A 14236-nucleotide genomic window follows, 5' to 3' on the forward strand; every position below is an offset into this window, starting at 1 on the left:
ACTAAACAGACATTTCTCCAACGAAGACAAACAGATGGCTAGCAAACGTATGAAAAGATGCTCAACATCACTCATTATCAGAGAAATGCAAATCAAAATCATAATGAGGTACCATCTCATGCCGGTCAGAATGGCTACCATTAATAAGTCTACAAACAATAAATGCTGGAGAGGGTGTAGAGGAAAGGGAACCCTCTTACACTGTTGGTGGGAATGCAAACTAGTACAGCCACTATGGAGAACAGTGTGGAGATTCCTTAAAAAAATTGGAAACAGAACTACCATACCACCCAGCAATTCCACTTCTAGGCATACACATTGAGGAAATCAGAATTGAAAGAGACACGTGTATCCCAATGTTCATCACAGCACTGTAGCTAGGACCTGGAAGCAACCTAGATGTCCATCAGCAGACGAATGGATAAGAAAGTTGTGGTACATATACACAATAGAATATTACTCAGCTATTAAAAAGAATGCATTTGAATCAGTTCTAATGAGGTAGATGAAACTGGAGCCTATTATACAGAATGAAGTAAGTCAGAAAGAAAACACCAATACAATATATTAACACATATATATGGAATTTAGAAAGATGGTAAGGACAATCCTACACAAGAGACAGAAAAAGAGACACAGATATAAAGAACAGACTTTTGGACTCTGTGGGAGAAGGCGAGGGTGGGATGATTTGAGAGAACAGCATTGAAACATGTATATAACCATATGTGAAGTAGATGACCAGTCCAAGTTCAAGGCGTGAAATGGCATTCAAAGCTGGTGCACTGGGACAACCCAGAGGGATGGGATGGGGAGGGAGGTGGGAGTGGGGGTCAGGATAGGGGATACATGTACACTCGTGGCTGATTCATGTCAATGTATGGCCAAAACCACCACAATATTATAAAGTAATTAGCCCCCAATTAAAATAAATTAATTTTTAAAATAATTAATTAATTAAAAAGCCCAGTAGCAAGTCAAGAGTTGTTTCTCAAAAGAGCACAGTTACTTGCCTACAGGAGCATAACATTGCTCTGTATTCCCTGGGGTCTCTGTAGTGATTCTCCCATCAGGACTTGATGTGAGTTTCATGTACGTTCTGATATGCCACAGATAGTCTAGAAATCATTGAATGTTCTGAGGCAAATCCATTAGAGAGTCATATCTTATTCTGGGCTCCATACAAGGCTGACAGCTTTGGAGTCCTTGATAAATTGGTGCAAAGAGAACACCCAATATCCAAAGAGGCTCATTATGGACCATGCCTCTTTCTTGGTGGTAGGAGACATAATATTAAGCAGAAGTTGTTTCCTACTGAAAAGATAATAACTGGATATTTCCCAGCCCATTGGAGCTCCAGAAATTTTACACAAGTTATTTTACAATGTCTTTGGTTCACCTGCCTTACTAGAGTAACTAAAGAACCTGCTACTTCCTATTCTCCATGTTCTATCAGCCTAATGTCATTAGTGCAAGCATTAGTGGTATTTACTTTAAAATGATAATCTGGTTTCAATCTTCATGGATTAGATTGGGGCACAGAGTCAGAGTTGATACATCCCTGCGGGAGGGTGGCGAATGTATATTGCTGACTGTCAGGTAAAAGCAATATATTTCTGGTGTTCTCCACTTATTGAAACAAAGTAAAAACTATATACCAGCTAAATACCTGCCCATCAAATGTAAGATGCTTATAAATTTGCTCCAGTAATAAAATTTAGTGTGGATGAGCATCCACAATGGGAATTACTACCCAATAAAATTTATAATTTACCTTTATTGTATAGGATCATTCCATTTTTTGAATTTGCCAAACTGGGAAACATGTCAGAATGCAATAAAGACCCTTAGACATTCATATTCAAATGTTTGATTGTAATATAATCTCTGAATTTTTCCTAGAAATAGAATTTTGCTTTCCATGTACTATTTAGTCTGTTTAGCCAATTATTCTGATCAGAAAATTACAATGGCATTCTATACTACTGAGAATTCATTTGATCTTGGCATATAATAGCTTTTACAATAAAATAGCCACAATTATTCAGGAGGGATGCCAGAAGGAACCTGTTAGATGTACAATATAATACAGCACATCCTTTCATTGGTGGTACTCAGTTTTGCCTTTATTCGAGAGGCTCTAGATTTTTTTGACTGACTCATACTATGGAGGTGGGTAAGAAATCTTATTTTCTAATGTAATAGCTTGAGCCAAATATCTCTTTCCCTTCATTCATGGGCTGCCTGTTGATTTCATTTCTAAGGACTTCATAATTTAAAAACCACAGCCAGAAATGTATACATGCCTTAAACTAAGAGTCTCTTAAAATCTTCACACTGTGCTTGCCCTGCTGCAAAATGAAATGACCACATCCACTTGGTTTCTGCTGTCATTTGAACTCAGGCATTCTGAGCTTCCTTCAACCACACCAAAATCAAGAAGCTTGACTCAACAGCAGGATTTTTCATCAGCATTTTTGATCTCTCAAGAACAGGTTGTAAAGCTCCTTCTAAATATTGTGATATTTTTCTCATCAACATAAATCTTCATAGCAAGAGTAGAGGGAGAGTCTTCTCAGTTCTATCTGGAGACAGAAAAGGGGGGCAGGCAAGGTGTATGTGATGGATCCAGTTCAGCGTCTGTTACACAAATTCTTGAAACTACTGTCCCTGCATTATAAGACCCTTATTGGCCTTTCTGTGTTATTGAGTAAGGGCCAGCATTTAATCCAAGATTATATAAGTTAACCAAGAAAACAAGTAGAACCACAGCCGGTCAGCTGACCCTAGCCCACTTCACACTGAATCTCTAGTAAATACACCCATTAAATACTTTGAGTCCCATTTCTGATGAAGCATTCTTAAAATCCATTTCAAAAAAAAAAATCCATCTAGACTTTTAATGATATAGATTTACAAATCCTTTCAGGTTCTCCTAAACACAACATCTAAATTTTGCACTTCATCTTCCTAATCATATTATGTTTAAATCCTGGTGACCTCTGGAGCATCAGTAAGAGATGGGGCATGTGGAAAATTACTGTCTTTCTTCTATACAGAAGATTCCTCTGTCAAAGGAAATGCTGCCTTTAAAAAGATTGAAGAATCTGAAAAGCACATTGAATCTCACTGTATCTCCTATTTCAATTACTGAGGTCCCCGGTCAAAGTCCTAATGTTTAGTAAAAGATCTGGTAAGATTGTAAATTAAACTGGTACTTAAATTAGCAACCTGCAGAGTCAATCTGTGAATTTCATTTTTAGCTGTTTTAGCCCCATGTCTACAAGCCAAAAGCAAGCTGCAAATATTCAGTGTTTTTCAAGCACTTTTGGCCATAATCTACATTATTCATGTAAAATAAATTCTCTATCACAAATAAGTTCACACATACATACAACTGAATGAAAAATTATATTAAATATTTCTTATTCAAGCTGGATGTAATGTACTTTGATATTTTCTCTTCTGTTATATGCTATTTTTAAATCCTTGGTCATGACTACATAATAACGGATTTCAACCACAATCTTATGAAGATTCTGAGTTTTATCCCAAGTCTTGAGGTAATAATTTCAAAGTTTGATACAGCTATTAAAATATCCAATGATGTTAGAAGAAACCATCCTATTCCTATGCTCCCAGAATTTCTCATTCTTTTAAAATTGGTTTAATAATGAATTCTAATAATCTCCATTTCCTTGAGGATCTATATTATGCAATCCATCCATTAATCTCTTTCTTGTCAATTTTTGTATATTTCAGAGTTCTTTGGATGCAAATAACAACAATTCATTCTGACTAACCCAAGTAGGAAAAAAAGGCTACTCAGGAATAAACTCAATAACAAAATCAAAAGAACCTCTTAACAACCAAACTTTGGAAAAAGTTTCAGGACCCTCAACTTTAGGAATGTATAGACTATCTCCTGAAGGTTCTCTTCCAGCCACATTTGCTAATGATTCAAATTTGTGGAAAAGAGTCTGATTGACCCCACTTGGTGTGGTGTGCCAGCCCTGTGGTGGGCACGGCAACAGCATCTTCTGATGGCAGCCCTACCAGAATCACATAGATAAGGAAGAGAAATAGGTTCCCAAGAAAGAGATGTTCCCAGACACAAATCACAGATGCTCACTAGGGTAAGCTGTATAATCAGGATAGCCGTCATTTTAGAGCTGAGTTCAAGGAAAGTCTAACTCATCAAACCTCAGAATCCCTTTCCAGGAATTCAGACAGATGTTCCCCATTCTCAGAGCAGGGACTACTCAATGACAGGGCTCTGTGATTCAGTCACTGATGGAGAATTCCAGATGTTCCATGTTCCAGCAGGCACTGCTGCCCTGGTCAGGGTAATAGGAGTTGGGGTGGGTGGCATTCTCAATGCTAAGTTCCCCTCATTATTTTTGATATGAGGCTGAAGCATTAAGAAAAATTCCCACCTTAATCAGAAATGTCTAAAAACAGTAGTTATCAAGACAGAATGCCCACCAGTGTAAACTGGAGTGCTCTTTCAAAATAAACGCGATCATGATAAAACCTCAGAGAGTGTGATGGAACCCAGATACAGTGCTGTGGACAGAGAGGTATTCCTCAAGCATGTGTGTGTGTATTTAGGTGCAAAGAGTGAGACGTGACTCTTTGCAACTCTATGGACTGTAATCCACCAGGCTCCTCTGTCCGTGGGATTCTCCAGGCAAGAATACTGGAGTGGGTTGCCATTTCCTCCAGGGTCCTCAAGCATAGCCAGGGTTAAAACTCACTGACTTGGAAATCAGAGCAGCCCAAAGCCTGAGGTGAGAAGCACTGTTTGACCCAGTTCTGAAAATCACAGAAAAGGGAAACTAGGGGAAGGAGGTGACATACAGTGAAGTCTTCTATGTGTAAAATATATTCACCTAATAATTTCTCTTCTCCTCTCATCTTATCTTCAGATCACCATAATTACCTGAAATTCTGACATTTAACAGTTCATCCTCAAGATAACCTTGAATATTAAGCCCTCCTAGCCACTAACATGTTAGGGAAAAAGATTCTAGGAGAAGAGTTAGGAATCAGAGACGTCAGGAAACTTTTGATATATAGTAAGGAGAGGCATGAATGATAGATGGTAATGAAGTGGGGATGGTGTGACAGAGACCACTGGTTGTCTTTGTAATATCCATTTTTCCATCTTCCTCACTAATAGAACTGTAGTATAGGCTAGTTCAAAGACTACATTTCCCAGACTTCCTTGTTGCTAGAAATGACCAATGAGATGTAAACAGAAGTAATATGATGCTCCTATATGCCTTCATAAAGGGGACTGACTCAGCTGAGAGGTATACCTTTCCACTCTTCTACTTCTGAATTTCACACTGAACTCATATTTAATGGCTGAAGTTCCAGATGCCATCTTGAACTATGAGGACATCTGTGTATGGAAGATGCTTGTGGAAATGGTGGAGCAGAAGGATTGTTGGAGCCTGGGTCCCTGATGACATGAACTTCAACTACTTGATCTCAGCCTTACACTGCCTACTTCCAGAACTTTCTTATATGAGGGAGAAACAAACCTCTAGTTTGTTAGGTTGCATACTGGGGTCTTTGGTTATATGCAGCCGCACTTAATCCTGAGGGAGAATCTGGAGTACAGCCCTATGCCCTAAGATACCATTTTCAGGAGACGTTATCAAAAGGAGAACTCTGAAATGTCTTAGTGTATTTTTTTAATGGAAACAGTGACAGACTTTATTTTCTTGGGCTCCAAAATCACTGTGGACAGTAATTGTGACTGTGAAATTAAAATACACTTGCTCTTTGGAAGAAAAGTCATGACAAACCTAGACAGCATATTAAAAAGCAGAGATCACTTTGCCAACAAAGGTCTGTATAGTTAAAGCTATGGTTTTCCCAGTAGCCATGTACAAATGTAAGAGTTGGACCATAAAGAGGGCTGAGTGCCAAAGAATTGATGCTTTTGAATTGTGCTGGAGGAGACTCTTGAGAGTCCCTTGGATAGCAAGAAGATCAAACCAGTCAATGATATAGGAAATCAATCCTGAGTATACTTTGGAAGGACTGATGCTGAAGCTGAAGCTCCAATACTTTGGCCATCTGATGCATAGAATAGACTCATTGGAAAAGACTTCACCCTAGCAGGCCTCCCACCCTTACTGGTACTTCTCTCCCATCTCACTACTCATTGCCTGTCCATCGTCACCCTGTCCCCCAAGTCCAACTCTCCTTGTGGTTGTCCCAGGTGTTGCTGTGGTCTTCTGGGCAGTTTTCTCTGACAATACTAGTAATGCTATTTGTGTGAGCACCTGTCCAGCCCAGCACTCTCCCTAGGAGAGGTGCCTCCTACTTGCCCGCAAAAAAACCAGACAGTACTCAGCAAGGACAAGTTAGCATGGTAATGGATGAAGAGCCACAGATTAGAGCTGACTTAATCCCCACTCCAGCACTCTTGCCTGGAAAATCCCATGGATGGAGGAGCCTGGTGGGCCACAGTCCATGGGGTCGCACAGAGTCGGACATGACTAAAGCGACTTAGCAGCAGTAGCAGCAATCTCTTAAAGGGGTTTCCCTGGTAGTCTAGTTGGTAAAGAATCCTCCTGAAATGCAGAAGACCCTTATTCGATTCCTGGTTGGGAAGATCTCCTGGAGAAGCGATAAGCTACCCACTCCAGTATTCTTGGGCTTCCCTGGTGGCTCAGATGGTAAAGAATCTGCCTGCAATGTGGGAGACCTGGATTCAATCCCTAGGTTGGGAAGATCCCCTGGAGGAGGACGTGGCAACCTACTCCAGTATTCTTGCCTGGAGAATCCCCATGGACAGAGGAACCTGGAGGGCTACAGTCCATGAGGTTGTGAAAGAGTCAGACATGACTAAGTGACTAAGCACAGCATAGCATTCTCTTAAAAAGCTTAGAGCTGAAATTAAATGCTGTAAATGAAGATCTTGGAGTAAAATTGTAGTATTTTGGAGGTTGTGTTTAGTTGTTTTACATGTATTTAAATATCTTTCCCAAGGTTACATTCTATGAGTCAGTTAGGAAAAAGTCTGAGATAGATGGAAGTTGGGATTATAAAGTTAAGTTATTCATGATTTGAGGTATTCATAACATGATTAAGTTATTCATGAGTTGCTAATAAGGGTAAGCCCCAGGGTCTTTGCAGTGACTAGTAGTGAGCACCCAACCTCTGACACAGCAGCCAGCAGGGTCCAGGGAGAGACCTCTCTGGGCTACAACAGAAAAGTAGATGCCCCTGCAAACCTACATGGCATTTGGACTAGCCATGTGGTCCCTTGGCTAGCTGGGGTTCTGTACTTCCCATCCTTCCTGCTGTCCTCTTCTCTGACCACCTAGGTGGGCCTCCTTCTGGTGTGTCTGACAATCCTGGTTCCATGGCCAGGCCTTATTTGCATCCTCCAGGGCCCATCCGATGTATTCATAGATAGGACTTTCTGCATACCCAAACCCTGTACCATTCCATAGCCTCTGCTACAGCAAGTTGGCGTCCTGGAAAAACATGCTCCCATCCACACAAACACACATGCACACCTCCCAACTTGGTTCTCAAAGCCTGTCTGAATCTCTTGTTATATTTCTGCATCCCCACCTCTACCTTGTTCACACACACACACCTTCCCACTCTTGAAGGCTAACACATCTTGAGAACGTTGACCAGTACTGACTTGAGCACTATCTAATTTAGGGAACTTGTATGAATTACTTAGCCTCTCCCACTTCAGTTTCTTCATCAGAAATTGATGAGGTTGAACGGTGAACTTAAAGATCCCTTCCAATTCTGAAAAGCATTTTGTACAGAGATTTCCTGGTTAATACTATAGATAACAATGGCAATAGCTAACACAGAATACCCACTATGTGCTAAGCATAAGGTGCTTAACGTGCATTATGTCATTCGACCCCTCCTAACTAATGTATTAATGGTGAATATATTTACCCTCCCTTTTTTGTACTGAAGAAAGACAATAGCATCAGAACAATATGTCTAAGGTAATAAAGAGTACAGCCAGGACAGGATGTTGAGACTGACCCCAGAGCTCATGGTCATGGCCATTGTGCTGTTCTAAGATAGTGTCATGAGACTGATGGTCGTACATCAGTACCAGAGTCTTAGATTCAAATTCTGATGCCACCATTTACAAGTTCAATATAGAAAACAGTGTTGGCATCTAGTAAATGGCCAATTATTACCAGGTACTATTCTTGTTGCTTTCAAAGTTCTTTATTATTATTCTCTCCTATGAGAAACAGATTCCTTTTGGCTGTGATATACTAATATCACCTCTTAAAAATAATTAAATAAATTGAAAAGATAAATAGCAAACTAAAAGAAAAGGAAACTCCAAAAGAAAAGTGGCACTAAATAAGTCCTTAGGATAAAAATTCTTTTTTCAGACCTTGGCAGAATTCAACTTCCACAAACTATGATTGTTTCAGAAGAACTTCTGTTTTTTTGTTTGTTTGTTTGTTCTTGCCACATACAGAATTCAAAGAACTAATTTACAAGAATTTGAGTTCTGCTTAAAAACTCCACACTGGTAATAGCATGCTTTGCAGATATTATGCTGTTGGGCAAGGAAGCACCACTGTTTCTAGGCAACAGACCAGAAGCAACAAAGAAGAACTAAGCAAACAACTCCAGCTCAAGGGCTGTGAACTCCATTTCCTACTTTACTTCTTTGACCTTGAGGATGTTACCTGCTCCATGCGCCTCTTGCTCCCCGTTGTGCTAAATGGGAGTAACAAGTTCAAGTGTTACAAGCTCAAGTGGCTTGTTTTGAGAAAGCCACTTCTAGAAGCAACCTGCCAATAAAATATATAATTAAAATATGTGATAGAACATTATTTATCCATTAACATAATTGTCTAGCCATTAATATACATGTGTGGTCTTGGTTTTCACATATTAATTATTAAGAATTCTTCAATCAGAGTCTTCCTGAATATAAATTAGGGTCAAATTTGTGTTCTACGTCAAGATTGAAAAATACATACACCTCAAGGGATCCCAGGTCTGAGAGCTACAATTTATATGAAGATGCAAATACCTTTGATGTAATTGTTCCACTGCCCATAGTTATTTCAGGCTAAATTAGCCTTAATTTAGATAAACCTCAAAAGCTCTCTGCATCTCAGTAGGGAAGATGGCTCATGATGCCTCGAAGTTCATGCATCACTTCTGCATAACTAATTATTGTCATCATCCTTATTATTAACCATAAAATGATGAACCCCTAACTAATTATTTAATAGAGTAGTGGAGTGTGAGTAAACATTGAGCGGCCCTCTTATTTCTCAAGTTATTATTTAATTCAGCAATGAATGTGAAGTCAACCTCATTGTACATCTGTTTTCATTTTGATGGAGATGAAAGAAAAAATGTGCAATATTCAAAATTAAAGATAAGACTAGCAGACTTACTACCCTTTTCTTCTGAGGAATAGCCTATTGCAAAGCCTACACAGGGTTTGACCTGGTTATTTCTGTATTTGAGAAATTGGAGACAAATGACCAAAAAGAAAAAACCAATTAGTAAAGATTACTGACTAGCTTATCTACTTTCTTTCTTAATGATAGTAACTCAGAATTTCCCTCTCACTTCATGTTTTCTTTAATTTCTCCCTTTGAGCAGTTGTCCCCTCATTAGGAGATTAGTGGCATATATGCTGGAAGCATCAAGTTGAAAGTGAAGTCAATATTTTTCTTAGCTACACATCAACCTAGAAAACCAAACAACTCCTGTTATAACACATGAATTGGTCTTCATAATTTTGTTGTGCTATTTTAATAACAAGATCATCAGGGCCTCAGCAGATATTTATCAAAAAGATTATACACAGAAGTAACACACTTTTCACAAGACCACAAATATTATGAATATGTGACACATAATTGTTTGCAATTCAAACATCCCATTCTTTAGATGTTGATAGGAAAGGGCCACCAGAATGTTCTGAGGATTGAGGCCACTGCCTCTGTTTGCCTCCAAGTACAATGGGAGGTTCCCTGTACACAGGTAGAAGCAGGTATTTCTTAGTAGTGCATCTGTCTCCAAGAGGAAGAGTTTAGTTATCTCACCAGAAATTCCCACTTCACAAGCACAAACCTATTTCACATTAAGAAATGTTCCTTAGTGACTTTTCACACTAAGGGCTCTTGAAAAGGTTCACTCTGCAAACACCAATTCCTGTTTTTCTAACATGATGAGTTTTAACCTCCAAACTTAAATAGCAAATAGATTGCTCAACATTGCATTTCAAGCAAAGCCATACTCATGAGTTTACCCACAGACTCCCTTGGAGGATGACCGAGGCTAATGGTACATGTTCGGGTGACTCGCAGATGTTTGGCTTTGCCTAGATTCCACTGAGTGGGAAGGATGCAGAACTGCCATCTCTGACAACTCCTCCACCTGTGCTGTGCAGCCTTCGTTTCCAGGTGCTTCATCACAGCTTTCATTTTGCCCAAAAGATGTTTTCTGAGTTAAAATTTTATTTTCCTGTGCGGTTTTAGTGCAAGAAAATCTTGGGCCCCTCAAAAGTCGGAAAAGTTGATAAAGAAAATGGAGCAGAAAGAAAATGATTTCATGGTGTCTTTCCTCCATCAACTAACACGAGCTGTCATCTTCTCTTCCATCCTGGGAAGGAACCAAAACCTTTTGTGAGTGGTGTACAAATTGTATTTATTAACCTTAAGATTGTTCTTTAGGACCTATATAAAGGTATCATTGTCCAACTGATATGCTTTCTACCTCTGCACATTAGGCATCTTAGCTCTGATCTGGAACACATTCTAATTTTTCCTATTAAAATTAGTGAAAAATTTTCTTCCCTTACTGGCTTTTCACTTTATAGCAAGCTTTGCAGAAATGAATGATACTCACTAAGTGAGGGATAGGTGTAACCTGAACTTAATCTGATCTGTACAAATGCATTCTTGCCCCTCCTGTGGAATCTTTCCCCTCTAATTACTGCTGCTGCTGCTGCTAAGTCGCTTTAGTCATGTCCGACTCTGTGCGACCCCAGAGACTGGGCCCTGAAAGTGGGTCTGTCTTCCCTATATCTTTCTGTTTGACAAGTTATTCCTGTTCCCTGGAGTTGTGTCCCTGGCAGATCACTCCATCCAGATTGTGCACATGGTTCAATACTGTGCTTGAATGCCTCCTCTGCCACTGCTTTCTCTGGCATCCTGGTTGTCTGATTGGCCGCACCATTCTTTTTCCCATGAGCTCATCTTGCCGAACATTATTGTAAACTGGGGGACAGGCCCAGGTCCTTCCCTCTATGAGACTTCAAATTCTACTGTTTTCTCTCCCCACCACCATCACCCACCCTCATAGCACTTAGCAAGGAGATGGACAAGATGTAGATGCTCAGTATACGTTTACTGAATTGAAATTCCATGGAATGAGTTTTTGTTTTCTAATTCAGCAGTGGAGGCCACATTTCTGCATGCTCAATTTATTTTTCAACAAGTGCTCTGTTGTATTTCTTCCTTTAGGATAGTCTGAAACATGTAAAGACATTTTACTTTGTAGACACTGATAGGGATAATAAAACAGTGCTTAAGTAATTAGCTTTGTACTCAAAGCCCTGACTGTGACACCTGGCTCTCCTACTTACTGGCTGTGGGACATTGAGCTAGTTTCTTAATCTGTCTAAGCCTCAGATTCTTAATTACCAAAGAACAAATTGACACCCCCGTGCCTAGTGATTGCAAGGTTCAAATGAATATTTTTCCTTTCTCTGTCTCTTTTGATTTTAGACATTTTTTAAACTTTTTTTAAGTATGGTCGATTTACAGTGTGGTGTTAGTTTCTGGTGTACAGCAAATGGATTCAGTTACATATATATGTACATATAATATATGGATATATATATTCTTTTTCATTTTCTTTTCCATTACAGTTTATTAAAAGATATTAAATATAGTTCCCTGTGCTATACAGTAGGACTTTGTTGTTTATATATATAGTGTTTATTTTACATATATTTATATATAGCTTTGCTAATCCCAAACTCCTTATTTATCCCTCTTTCCCTTCCCTCTTGGAAACCATGAATTTGTTTTCTATGTCTGGACTCTGTTTCTGTTTTGTAAATAAGTTCATTTGTATCATTTTTTTAGATTCCACATATAGGTGATATCATATGATATTTGTTTTTCTATGACTTACTTCATTTAGTATGATAATCTCTAGGTCCATCCATATTACTGCAAATGGCATTATTTTATTCCTTTTATAGCTGAGTAGTACTCCGTTGTATATCAGGTCAGATCAGATGAGTCGCTCAGTTGTGTCTGACTCTTTGTGACCCCATGAATCGCAGCATGCCAGGCCTCCCTGTCCATCACCAACTCCCGGAGTTCACTCAGACTCACGTCTATTGAGTCAGTGATGCCATCCAGCCATCTCATCCTCTGTCATCCCCTTCTCCTCCTGCCCCCAATCCCTCCCAGCATCAGAGTCCTTTCCAATGAGTCAACTCTTCACATGAGGTGGCCAAAGTACTGGAGTTTCAGCTTTAGCATCAGTCCTTCCAAAGAAATCCCAGGGCTGATCTCCTTCAGAATGGACTGGTTGGATCTCCTCGCAGTCCAAGGGACTCTCAAGAGTCTTCTCCAACACCACAGTTCAAAAGCATCAATTCTTCGGCGCTCAGCTTATCTATTCATTTGTTAATGGACATTTAGGTTGCTTCCATGTCTTGCCTATTGTGAACAGTGCTGATATGAATACTGGGGTGCATGTATCTTTTCCAACTAGAGATTTCTCCAGAAATATGCCCAAGAGTGGGATTGCAGGATCATATAGTAATTCTATTTTAAGTTTCTTAAGGAATCTTCATAGTGTTTTCCACAGTGGCTATACCAATTTACACTCCCACCAACAGTGCAGGAGAGTTCCCTTTTCTCCACACCCTATCCATCATTTGCTTTTCGTACTTTTTGATGATGGCCATTTTAATGGTATGAGGTGATACTTTATTATAGTTTTGATTTGCATTTGTCCAGTCATTAGTGAGGGTTTTCCTGGTGGCTCAGTGGATATAGAATCTGCCTGCAATGCAGGAGCCACAGGAGACATGGGTTTGATCCCTGAGTCAGGAAGATCCTCTGGAGGAGGAAATGGCAACTCACTCCTGTATTCTTGCCTAAAAAAACCCCTGGACAGAGGAGCCTTGTAGGATGCAGTCCAAAGGGTAACAGAGAGTTGAACACAACTGAGAGACTGAGCACACAGCACAATCATTAGTGATATTGAGCATCTTTTCATGTGACCATTGGCCATCTGTAGAAATACTTATTTTAAAATCATTTTCAGATTGCTCCTTGGGAGTAAATTCCTTAGCCAATTGCTGAATTTATTCCGTATCTTTTTCAGCATCAGCTTTCTTCACAAGCTTTGGACTTGGAGTCTGAGAACTCCTCGTGAATAGGAGTTCAAGGGCATATGTATTCCCTTCTCTCTAGTTTAGCCTTGCCTTACTAGCAGTTTTGCTATTTCCTCCATAATCAACCCCTATGCTTCCTAGGAGATCCAGATTTTTATTTCAATTGGAGGAAAATTGCTTTACAATGTTGTGTTTTCTGTTGTTCAGCTCAGTTCAGTTCAGTCCCTCAGTCGTGTCCGACTCTTTGTGACCCCATGGACTGCAGCACACCAGGTCTCCCTGTCCATCACCAACTCCTGGAGTTTACCCAAACTAACGTCCATTGAGTTGGTGATGCCATCCAACCATTTCGTCTTCTGTCGTCCCCTTCTTTTCCTGCCTTCAATCTTTCCCAACATCAGGGTCTTTTCAAATGAGTCAGCTCTTCGCATCAGGTGGCCAAAGTATTGGAGTTTCAGCTTCAACATCAGTCCTTCCAGTGAACACTCAGGACTGATTTCCTTTAGGATGGACTGGTTGGATCTCCTTGCAAATCAATCATAATGATATATATATACCCTCCATCTTGAGCCTCCTTCCCCTCCCCTCCATTCCACCCACTGGGTCATCACAGAGCTCCAGGTTGGGATTCCTGTGTTATATAACAGCTTCCCACTAGCTATCTAATTTACACATGATAGTGTATATATGTCAATGCTACTTTCTTAATTTGTTCCACCCTCTCCTTCCCCTACTGTGTCCACAAATCCATTCTCTACTTCTTCACCTCCATTCCTTCCCTGCAAATAGGTTTATCAGTACTAGGAAACCATAAACAAGATGAAAAGACAA

Source organism: Bos indicus, chromosome 8 (assembly GCF_029378745.1).
Source record: "Bos indicus isolate NIAB-ARS_2022 breed Sahiwal x Tharparkar chromosome 8, NIAB-ARS_B.indTharparkar_mat_pri_1.0, whole genome shotgun sequence".
In the NCBI taxonomy this organism is placed as follows: Eukaryota; Metazoa; Chordata; class Mammalia; order Artiodactyla; family Bovidae; genus Bos; species Bos indicus.